Source organism: Dipodomys spectabilis, unplaced genomic scaffold, assembly GCF_019054845.1.
Source record: "Dipodomys spectabilis isolate Male_0828 unplaced genomic scaffold, ASM1905484v1 ptg000205l, whole genome shotgun sequence".
Taxonomy (NCBI): domain Eukaryota; kingdom Metazoa; phylum Chordata; class Mammalia; order Rodentia; family Heteromyidae; genus Dipodomys; species Dipodomys spectabilis.
Window position 1 is genome coordinate 2,409,558 of NW_024870882.1, and position 11,500 is coordinate 2,421,057.

The window sequence follows — 11,500 nt, forward strand, 5'->3', positions numbered from 1 at the left end:
AGGAAGTCTGACGTTATAGCCATTCTGTTCCCCAAAATTATAGATGTCAGGTGGTGTTGGATGCATCGAACTCTTAGGCCAACAACCACCAATTTTAGTGGGGAAAAAGATAGAGAATACCCAAAGGTAACAGGGTAGAAATCTCTGATTTGCATGCATATGGGTTGTGTGTGTGTGTGTGTGTGTGTGTGTGTGTGTGTGTGTGTGTATGTATGTGTGTGTGTTTTCCAAGGCTTGAAGAGCCTAGGTGGTAACCTTTAGCTTGTTTGCACAAGTTTGGTGCTCTAACATTTGAATTATAGTATTTCTTCTTCCCAGCTTTTTGGTGATTCTTCGGAGATAAGAGTATGCCCAAGCTAGCTTTGAATCTTGATTGATCCTCCAGTGTCTGCCTTGAGTAGCTAGGATCATAGGCATGAACCACTCCCATGCAGCTGCACGGATGTCTTTTCATTCTTTCAGTTCTAACAGCTGTCTACTTGCCCTGGCCTAGATCTCTGACCTCTACATCAGCTCCCAACAGCCCCTGATTGTGTGGAGAACATAATGCTCAAACCTGTCAGTGCATCCTATTTCTTTGTGCTCAGGGGCGGGAATGTTTCCTCTGAAGCCCAGAGGGTTAGGGGCAGGGGCAGGAGGGATAGCTGTAGATGGGTGCTCGACTAGGAAAAAGGTATTCTGTTTTATCCAAGAAGGAAAGCGTGGCCAGATGCTAATGGCTCATGTCTCTTATTCCTAGCTCCCTCAGCAGGCTGAGATCATAGGACTGACATTCAGATGCAGCCCAACAAGAAATGTCTGTGAGAATCTCCTCTCCCAAGAACCACCTGAAAGCTAGAAGAAAAGCTGTGGCGCAAGTGGTAGACTACTATCCTTGAATGAAAAAACTGAGGGACAGAGCATGGGCCCTGAATTCAAGCCCTACTACCAAGATGCACTCATGCAAATGCATGCACACGCACACGCACACACACACACACACACACACTCACACACACACACACACACACACACACACACACACACACACACACACATACACACAGAAGAAGGTAGTAATGATAAGCTGAGCTAGAACTGGGGGCAGTCCTGAGACATAATCATAGTAAACTCTCAAGCTACATCAGTTGTTTCTCCTTAAGTCTTTCTTGGGCTGAGGAGTCTGGCCTATGACAGTAAGTTCCATGGAACCTGCCCCTCCATCGCAGCACGGGGCCATAGAACCAAGGGAAGGACACTATGGATGCTCCTTTGTAGTTGGCCTATAATTGCAGACCTTCATCTGCTCCTGAGCACTGGTGAATTAAGCAGGGCTCTGAGCCCTGGGACTCCTGGGATATAGTGACTGCTACAAGCAGCAGCCAGCCTGCTTTGGATTCCTCAGCCTACAAGTCTCACATGAGCCCAACTCAAAACCTGTCCTAGGTGAACCTGAAAAATTCACATTCTTGTGATTCCCTTGTGAGCCGGTGTTAACTGGTCTACCCCTTCTGGCCCAGAACTGTGGTCTGAGACATTGATTTAGTACTCAGATCCACACTGCACTCATGGCAGATGCACTTCTGATGACCCAGCCGATGACCTCCATGCCACAAGGCTTGTTCCTGATCTTGTACTGTGTCCCGCTCTGTAGGCAAAGGCCTTCAAGGAAGCTGCTCTCTAGACTTGTAGGACACATAGACATTGGAAGACCATCAGGAGCCCATTGGAAAGTACTCTTCCTAGAGCCACAGCATGAGGTCAAAGCAAGCCAGGTATTGGTCATGGGGCTCTAACTCTGGGGTTGGGCACCGTCTCTCAGCTCTTCAGCTTAGCACTTCAGCCACATCACCACTTCTGGTTTTCTGGTGGGTCATTGGAGATCAGAGTCTCCCGGACATTCCTGCCCAGGCTGGCTTTGAACGGCAATCCTCACATCTCAGCCTCCTGAGGAGCTAGGAGGAGCAGCATAAGCCACCCATGCCTGGCTGATCTGGCTTTCAACACAGTGGACTAGGAGCTCCTGAAAGCTTTCCTTTATTTTTTAGGTGCCAGTACTGGGGCCTGAACTCAGGGTCTGACCTGTAGTCTCTTAATGTTTCTCTCAATGTGGACATTCTACCACTTGAGCCACAGCTCCATTTCTGGCTTTTGTTAGTTCATGGGCAAGAAAGTCTCAGTAACTTTCCTCCCCTGAGACGGCTTTGACCCAAGATCTCTGATCTCAGTCTCCTGAGTAGCAAGGATTTACAGGGGTTGGGCCACTGGTGGGATTGATCTAGAAGCATTTCTTAAGCAAGAGTTCTTCCCTGCATTTGTCCTGACTCCTCCATGCAGAGGGCCTGAGGGTCAGGAGCTGTGAAAAATAAGCTTCCAGCCACGGAAATTGGCTGGGATAGTTGGTGAAAAGTCAAACTAATATTTCACTGGGCCTCATTCTGGTACCCCACCCTCTTCCCCACCTGTGACTCAAGTACAAAACTTGACCCAACCTTCAGTGTTAGGCCAGACTTGTCTGAAGCCACAGAACCTTCATTCCATCCACACCACCTGCTTTACACCACACCTTAATACCTTTGCCATTGCTGTACCTTGTGCCTGAGGCTCTCTGTCCTGTTCCACATCTTAGAAATCCTGCAGACATTTGGCACTGATTATATCACCTCCTGGAACAAGTCTTTCCTTCCCTCCTCCCTCTTTTTTTTAAATACTGAGTTTCTAGAGGTGGAATTTGTGCAGGCTGACTCTCAAATTCTCTATCTTGTTGTGTTTGTGTTTTTATGTGTGTGTGTGTGTGTGTGTGTGTGTGTGTGTGTGTGTGTGTGTGTGTGTGTGCGTGTCTGCGTGTGCCATTCCTGGGGTTTGAATTCAGGGCCTGGACGATATCCCTGATCTTTGGTGCTCAAGACTAGCACTCTATTACTTCAACCATAGCTCTACTTCTGGCTTTTTGGGAGTTTAATTGGAGAAAAGATTCTCATATAGATTTTCCTACCTGGATTTGGGATCCTCAGATCTCAGCCTCCTGAGTAGCTAAGGTTACAGGGGTGAGCCAACAGCACCTGCCCTCTACCTGTTACCCATAACCTCAGCCCTCTTCTTAGTCCCATTAGAAAATATCTCACCATGCTCACTTTTTATTTTGGCCAGTCTTGGGGCTTGAACACAGGGTCTGGGCATTTTCCTGAGCTTCTTTTGCTCAAGGTTATCACTTTTATTGCTTAAACCACAGTGCCACTTTTGGCTTTTTCTGTTTCTGTGGTAGGGAGAAATCGAACTCAGGGCTTCATTTGTGCTAAGTAAGCACTCTACCAGTAAGCCACATTCGAAGCCCAAGGCTTATTTCTAACGGGAGTTATGACGGTGGGATTTATTGGATTACCCCTTTGGGCCCAGAAATTGCTGCCTATTTTCTATCTTTCCCAGGATTTGGGACCAGCCTGAGACTCTGCAATGAGGAATGATGAATGAGTTATGGCACCAGTCCCCAGAGGCCTAGGCTCACATCCTACCTAGGGATAGAGGATATGAAGCCACAACCTTCGACATCACCTACAGCCTAAGAATTGTGGTTTCCCTTGACAAGTGTCAGGACATAATTCACCCGTTTTACACACCAGTTGCACACACCAGCCCATGCAAAGATTTCCTGGCTTTAGTTCTTAACTGCAGTGAAGGATGCTTGTCCAAGCTGCCTGCTCAGACTTAGTAATCTCTGAGGGCTTGTTCCAGCTTGCCCATTTTGGGGAGCTGGGCATGGGCAACCTGCTGAATGCCCATCATCCAGGCCCTGTCCCTGAGCCCTTTTGCTCAAGTGTAGTGCTCTGCAACTTGAGCCACGGGGCCACTCACGATTTTTTGTTATTATTTTGTTTTGATTTCCTGTGATCTCTTAAGAAATATGAATGTCGCAGTCTTTACTACCACCCAGGCTGAATCCAAATTGACATCTCAGCCTCCTTAGGATCTAGTATTACAGGCAAGAGCCACTGACACTTGGCTTCCTTTTCTTCTTGTTCTTTTTTTGGTGACAACCTGAAATCTTCACGGTGTCATTCCAATGGTTTGCATTCGAAGTAAACGTCCCAGGCCTGGAATTCGAATGCTAGGACAGCCACACACAAATGGACGGAGATCCTCACTAGCTCATTCCTATTCATGTGAATGCTAATGGAATGTTATAAAATAATAATTAAATTTGCAGTTAATTCTTGACTCTATTTTAGAATGCCACACAAAAATTATTGAATTTATGTCTTCCATTTTAGCACCATGGTATGATTAAGGATAATATTGACTGATTTTTTATTAATGATTTTATAAGTATTAGATGATGATACTTCATTAAATGGATGCATAATTTAATAACTATTAATTTGTAAAAATATATAATTTAATAATGTCCTCACATTCCCTCTGTCAGTATATATATAAATGGCACTAATTTGGATTGATCACAGGTCCTCAGAACTTCCTGGCAGCTCAGTTTTCTGGAGGCTGGTGTGCTAAGACTGTGACCCCATTTATGGATTGTGCATTGTAAGCCGTGAGTTGAAATCCCAGCATGGCCAATAATGTATTCATGGAGTAAGAAGCCAATTTTGACACATTTTTTCCTTCTCTGTGAAAGTCCTGGGTCTCAGTATATGTGATATGCTGTAATAAAGTAAATGTTTTATGTGAACTAATAGTAAATAAATAAGGGTAATAAATGTCATATAGAATAAAATCATGTATGTAAATAGATCTCATATATGAGTATTATTTTTCCAGTGCTGGGACTTCAATTCAGGCCCTTGGAACTTTTCTGAACTTCTTGTCTTCAAGGACGGTGATCTTCCCCTTAACCCACAGCGCCTCAGAGTTACCCAGACCCTGATCTTAAATGCCAGGCCTGCCAGTGTAATGGTGCAAATTCCAAGACAGGGCCTTAATATTATAATTATTGTTGTTATTGTTATTGCTATTGTTATCATTATTATTATTATTTGGTTTTAGGTAAAGCACCGGGCTTGAACTGAAGTCTTGGCATCTCTGCCAAAGTCCATCCTGGGAGCCTAGGTCCTGAGTTCAAATCTCAGGGCTGGCAAAAAAATAAAAATAAAAAGGAAAATAATAAAACTGAGAAGTTCAATCGGGTGGTTTTACTTTTTTTTTCCTTTGTATTGTACCATCCTGGGTCTAAATAACAATGCCCAGACTATATACATGACCTTACATTGCTGATGTTTAGCGGGCTATTAGGGAAGCCAAGCAGAAATCAGCAACTTCAGCCTGAAGTTTGAATCCCAGGACAACCACTAATGAATGGCTGGCTGGAGATTCTAAGAAACGCTTTCCAGGGCTGGGAAGGTGGCTCGGTGGTAGAGCGCTTGCCTTGCATGCTAGAGGCCCTGGATTCGATTCCTCAGCAACAGATAAGCAAAAAGAAAAATGCTAGAAGTGGCGCTGTGGCTCAAGTAGTAGAGCGCTAGCCTTGAGCTGAAGAGCTGAGATACAGCGACCAGGCCCAGAGTTCAGGCCCCAGGACCGGACCCCAAAAAACAAATTAAAAAAATAGAAATTAAATTTAAAAAAAGAAACGCTTCCCAGTAGACATCTGTACAAATAGAATGTTGTAAATGTAACAATTACATTAGTAGTTAGTGTACGATTATATTATAAAATTATACACAACAATTATACTACATTGACTAATTTTCAATTAGTACTTCATTATATATTCAATCATGATACTTAAAAAGGAAGGAATAATTTCATTGGCAATATTTGGCAGAAATATCATATATGCAATTTCATAATTTACAGATATCTCTGGTTAAATATATCTACATCTATCTATCTATCTATCTATCTATCTATCTATCTATCTATCTATCTATCTATCTATCTATCTATCTATCTATCTATCTGTGTGTCTGTCTGTCGGTCTGTCTGTCTGTCTGTCTACCAATCTACACATTTATCTGTTTATACACTTGTCACTATTGAGGATCAGTGGTAGAGTGCTTGCCTAGTGAGTACGATGCCCTTGGTTGGATTCCTCACTACCATGTGTATAGAAAAATGCAGAAGTTGTGCTGCTCAAACACTCGAGCACTAGCTTTGAGCATAAAGGCTTAGAGACTGTGTCTAGACCCTTACTAAAGACCCAGGACTGGCACCAAAACAAAAAAAAAAAAAGAAAATATAAAATGTTCTGGCTGTAACTTTATAAGGATAGGGTTGCAAATACCTCTTCACAGAGAAAGCTGGGAGTCTAGTGCTGACATTTGCCATCTAACCTGAATTAGCCAGAGGTAAACCGCTGCAACAGTTCCATGGACTAGATGCTTTTGGCTTGCTCATCCTGTCATCCAAGGTATTTGGGGGCTGAGATCTGACATTGGTGGGTTTAAAACCCAACCCTGGCAGGAAGTCTGAGCTGTGGCTCAGACTCTGAGCTGTGGCTTAAAGTGGTAGAGTTCTAGCCTGATCAAAAGATCTTAGGACAGTACCCCCAACATTTCAGTGCAATCCCCGTGGCTGACTCCCCCCCCCCAAAAAAAAAACTCACCCCTCTAAAATCTAAATTTGGACTGTTTATGGTGTGTTTCTGAAAGAATGGTGATACTGGTGAAAGCACCCTAATTCTAATGACATTTTGTGGGTTACAGCTATGTGATGAGTCTTTCATGAGTTGTTGTGTGCTGAGTCCTTCATGGGGTGCATTTTTTCATTTTTTCATCTGGTTCTTGTAAGAGCTCCACAAGTAAGATGATTGTGCAGATGAGAAACTTGTGGCTCAGATATGTCTTCATGTCAGGGCCAAAATTATGTATGTACCTAACTCTAGTGAGTTGTCTCCTGCAGACAATTGTTTTGGTTTTTGTTTCTTGATCATGAACCTTGAACTCAGGGCCTAGCCACTGACACTTACCAGTGGGGATCATGGGTAGTGCTCTACCACATGGAGCCAAGGACCCCCTTGCAACAGACTGTTACAGTCTAGGCGTGTAGTAGCTAAGATCTGTCATCCTGTCTACTCAGGAAGCTGAGATCCGACGATCTGGGTTCAAAACTATCCCAGACACAAAAGGTCCCTTGAGACTATTATCTCCTATCCACCACTTAGAAACTTGAAGTGGAAGTTAGTCACTGCTGACACGTGCCTGTCATCCTAGGTACTCAGGACGCTGAGAGCTAAGGATCACGGTCCAAAGGCAGCCTGGGCAGGAAATTCCTTGAGATGCTTCTCTCCAGTGACCCACCAAAACCCTCAAGGGGTGCTGTTGCTCAAGTGGTAGAGCGATTGGCTTCAGCTAAAGAGCTCAAGAACAGCACCCATGCCTAGACTTAAATTCCTCCAACTTCCAACAAAAGAAAGAAAGAAACCTGAAGTAGAGTGCTGGGAATGTGTCTTAGGAGTAGAGTGCTTTGCATGTATGAATCCCTGGGTTTGATTCCTTAGTACTACATCACTAGAAAAAAGCCTGAAGTGGCTGTGTGCCTCAAGTGGTTGATTGCTATCCTTGTACAGGGAAAACTCAAGTACAATGTTCAGGTCCTGAGTTGAGGCTTCAGGACAAGTATATGAACACACATACACACACAGATACCAGAAGTGAAGCTGTGACACAAAATGATAAAGAACTGAGCTTCTGCTCTGAGCTCATGGTCTGTACCCAGATCCTGTGTTCAACTCTGAAACACAGCCACCCAGGGTCCAACTAGGATAGGACAAAGTTTCAAAATCTGTTGAGTTTCACCAGCACTAGATGACAAGAAGCATAGTGATATTACAAATGTGCTTTGATTTAGCAAGTTTCTAGAAACCCAAGGAGGCATCATTGTAAATGAATCATTTCACTAGGTTCAGCTTGCTAGTTGTCTGCCAGAAGGACCCTTGAATTAATTGTAGCAGATTATTTCAACACTGGAGCATAGGCTAACAAAGACAGGATAAGTGCAGGGAACTTGGTCATGGGAGGTGCACAAATGAAGTCTTCCTGTCACAACAGAGCTCTTGGCAGAGAGATAGCTTGAGGTACATAGAGGCCTTTTTCTCCTGGACTTCAGAGCCCACCAACACTCCTCATTAATTGGCCTAGAAGGAGTTTTTTTTTAATCACTCAGCTGTACAGGAGTGAGGCCTGTTCCAACATTGAGGAAGACTTCTTCCAGCAGTCCCCGATGTGGAGAAAACCTCAGGCTACAATGGGAACAGTGAGAGGAGCGCCGGAAGATGCACTGTCTTGAAAACTCTCTCTGTTCTATGAAATCATTCTATTCAAAGCAAATTTCCTAGCTGGATACCTTCAATCATAGGAACTCTAGACCGTCACCAATAGAAATATATGTATACATACATGGGGAGACGTGTTGTTACTGGCTTTTTTTTTTTGGCAGGTCTGAGGATTTTACTATGAGCGTAGGCAAAGGTCCTAAGCTCCTTTTGCTCAAGGGTAGCGCTCTGCCCTTGAATCATAGCCACATTCATGGGAATTTTTTATTCCTGTAATCCCTCAGAAAAAAGAGTGTGGTGGAATTTCCTGTCCTGGCTGAATTCAAACTGGTATTCTCTACCTCTCAGCCTCCTGAAGAGCTAGGATTACAGGTAGGATCCACTGACACTTTGCTTTCTTTTCTTCTCATTTTTTTCTTTCATCCTGACAGTCTGAAATCTTCACAGTGTCATTCCAATGGTTTGCATTTTGAAGTAAAATACCCAGGCCTGGAGTTGAAGTGCCTGGACTGCCACCTATAAATGGAGGGAGATCTTGAGAAAATCATTCCTATCCATGGGAATGCCTAATGGAATGTTATAAAAGTAACAATTAAATTTGCAGTTAGTTCATGATTCCTTATAGAATGCCACACAAAAAGTATTGGATAATGTCTTCCATTCTAGCACCATGGTATGATTCTCCCAATTAAGGAATACTGACTACTTTTACATTAACGCTTTAATAAGTATTCAACCATGATACTTCATTTCATTAAAAGGAGACATAATTTAATAACTAATAATTCATAGTTTATATAATTTAATATCCTCACATTCTCTCTACATACATAACAAACTACACATCTATCTATCTATCCATCCATCCATCTATCTATCTATCTATCTATCTATCTATCTATCTATCTATCTATCTATCTATCTATCTATCTATCTATCTATCTATCTATCTATCTATCTATCTATCTATCTATCTATCTATCTATCTATCTACCTATCTATCTATCTACCTATCTATCTATCTACCTATCTGTCTATCTACCTATCTGTCTATCTACCTATCTGTCTATCTACCTATCTGTCTATCTACCTATCTGTCTATCTACCTATCTGTCTATCTACCTATCTGTCTATCTATCTATCTGTCTATCTATCTATCTGTCTATCTATCTATCTATCTATCTATCTATCTATCTATCTATCTATCTATCTATCTATCTATCTATCTATCTATCTGCCACTACTATTGCTTGATCAGAGGTCCTCAGAAATGGCTGGCAGTTCAGTTTGCCAAAGGCTTTTTTTTTACAACTGACCCATTCATGATTTGTGCATTGTGGGCTGTGATTTCAAACCCCAGCATGGTCAAAAGTTATATGTGGAGTCAGAAGCCAATTTTGACCCATTTTTTTCCTTCTCTGTGAAAGTCCTGGGTCTCTGTATTATGTATAATCTATATGCAAATAAGTCCATGTCATATGATGTAATAAATGAAATAAATGTTATATATGTAATAATACTAAATAAAATAAATGAAAAATAAATAAAGGTAATAAATGTCTATGGAGTAAAAACATGTATGTAAAGAGATCTCATGTATGAATATTATTTTTTTCCCATGCTAGGGCTTGAATTCAGGCCCTGTAATCTGCTCAGAAATTCTTGTCTTCAGCGATGGTGGGTTTCCCCTCCCCCACATTGCCAGAGAGTTAATCAGACTCTGAGTTAAAATCCCAGGCCTGTCAGAAAAATGGTGCAAATTCCAAGCCAGGGTCTTAAATTTTTTTTGACCAGGAACATGCACTGTCTTGAAAGCACTCTCTGTGCTATGACATCATTCTATTCAAAGCAAATTTGTTAGCTGGGAGCTATTCTTCATAACTACTATGGATGTTCACTGAAAGATATACATGCATATATACACAGACACATGCAGTTAATGGCTCTTATTTTTTTAGTGCAGATCTTGAGGCTTGAACTATGAGCCTAGAAAATGTCCCTGAGCTCCATTTACACAAGGAAGCACTTTATTGTGCCTTAATCCATGATACTTCATTAAATGGAGGCATAATTTAATACCTAATAATTATTAGTAATATATTACATGTAATTTAATAATATATAGACCTCTCACATTCTATAAAAATATTTATATTTAAATGTACAGTGGAATACACATATACATCTCTCTCTTTCTCTCTCTTTATATATATTTATCTACACGTATTTGCAGCAATTTACACATCTATCTATTTATATATTGGCCACTCCTGGGGATAGAACTCAGGTCCTGTGAACTGCCGGGCATTGAATTTGTTTGAGGCTGCTGTGCTTAAACTGACCCCTTGATGAATTAGACATTCCAGGCCTGAGTTCAAATCCCAGGAGTGCTGAAGTAAATAGGTGGAGTAAGAAGCCAATGTTGACCTGATTTCCTTTCCGTGGAAATATTGTGCCCTAGGTACAATATGTAATATCTATTCAAATACATATATATGATATATTTTATACATGCATATAAATATTATTTTTGCCAGTTCTAGGGCTGGAATTCACACACTGGGAAATGTTCCGGATTTTTTTTTCTTCTAGGTTAGCTTTCACTTCACCCAGAGCATAATAGTGTTACCCAGTCCCTGAGTTCAAATTCCAGGTATGGCAGATAAAATGGCCCCCAAACTGCTAGCCAGGACCTTAACGTTTTTTGGGGGGCAGGCACGAGGCTTGAACTCAGGTCGCCACAACTCTGACTCAGCCTTGATTACCCTAGGCTGGGGTGCAGCTTTTACACTCACAGATGATCCAGGGATCCTAGGACCCAATTTCAAATCCCACCAGCTCTGGCAAAAAAAATAATCCAACCAAGATGGAGGAGGAAAAACCAGGAAGTTTTAGACAACACTTTTACCTTTGTTTCATTTGCACTATGATCATCCTGGCTCTCAATGACTCAGCTTGAAAATTGTACATGTCCTTGCATGGCCGAAGGCTGTGGGCTGTCAGTGAAGCCTGAGCCTAACCAAGACACGTAGGCCCTGAGTTTGATGCTGGGACTTCTACCTACTCGTTCTTATCTATAGGAACAATAACAGAATCTTTGTAATATAGCAATTGAACTACTAATTAGCTAGTCATGGTAGTATAAGATTGTACGCAATAAATATAGGTCATTGATTAATTTAATTAACACTTTATTAAGTCTCCTACTGTGATTAATTAATGGAGGCATAATTTTAGACCAAATAATTCATAGTAATAGAACATATATAATAAGATATAGGTCATCATTCTTTATAT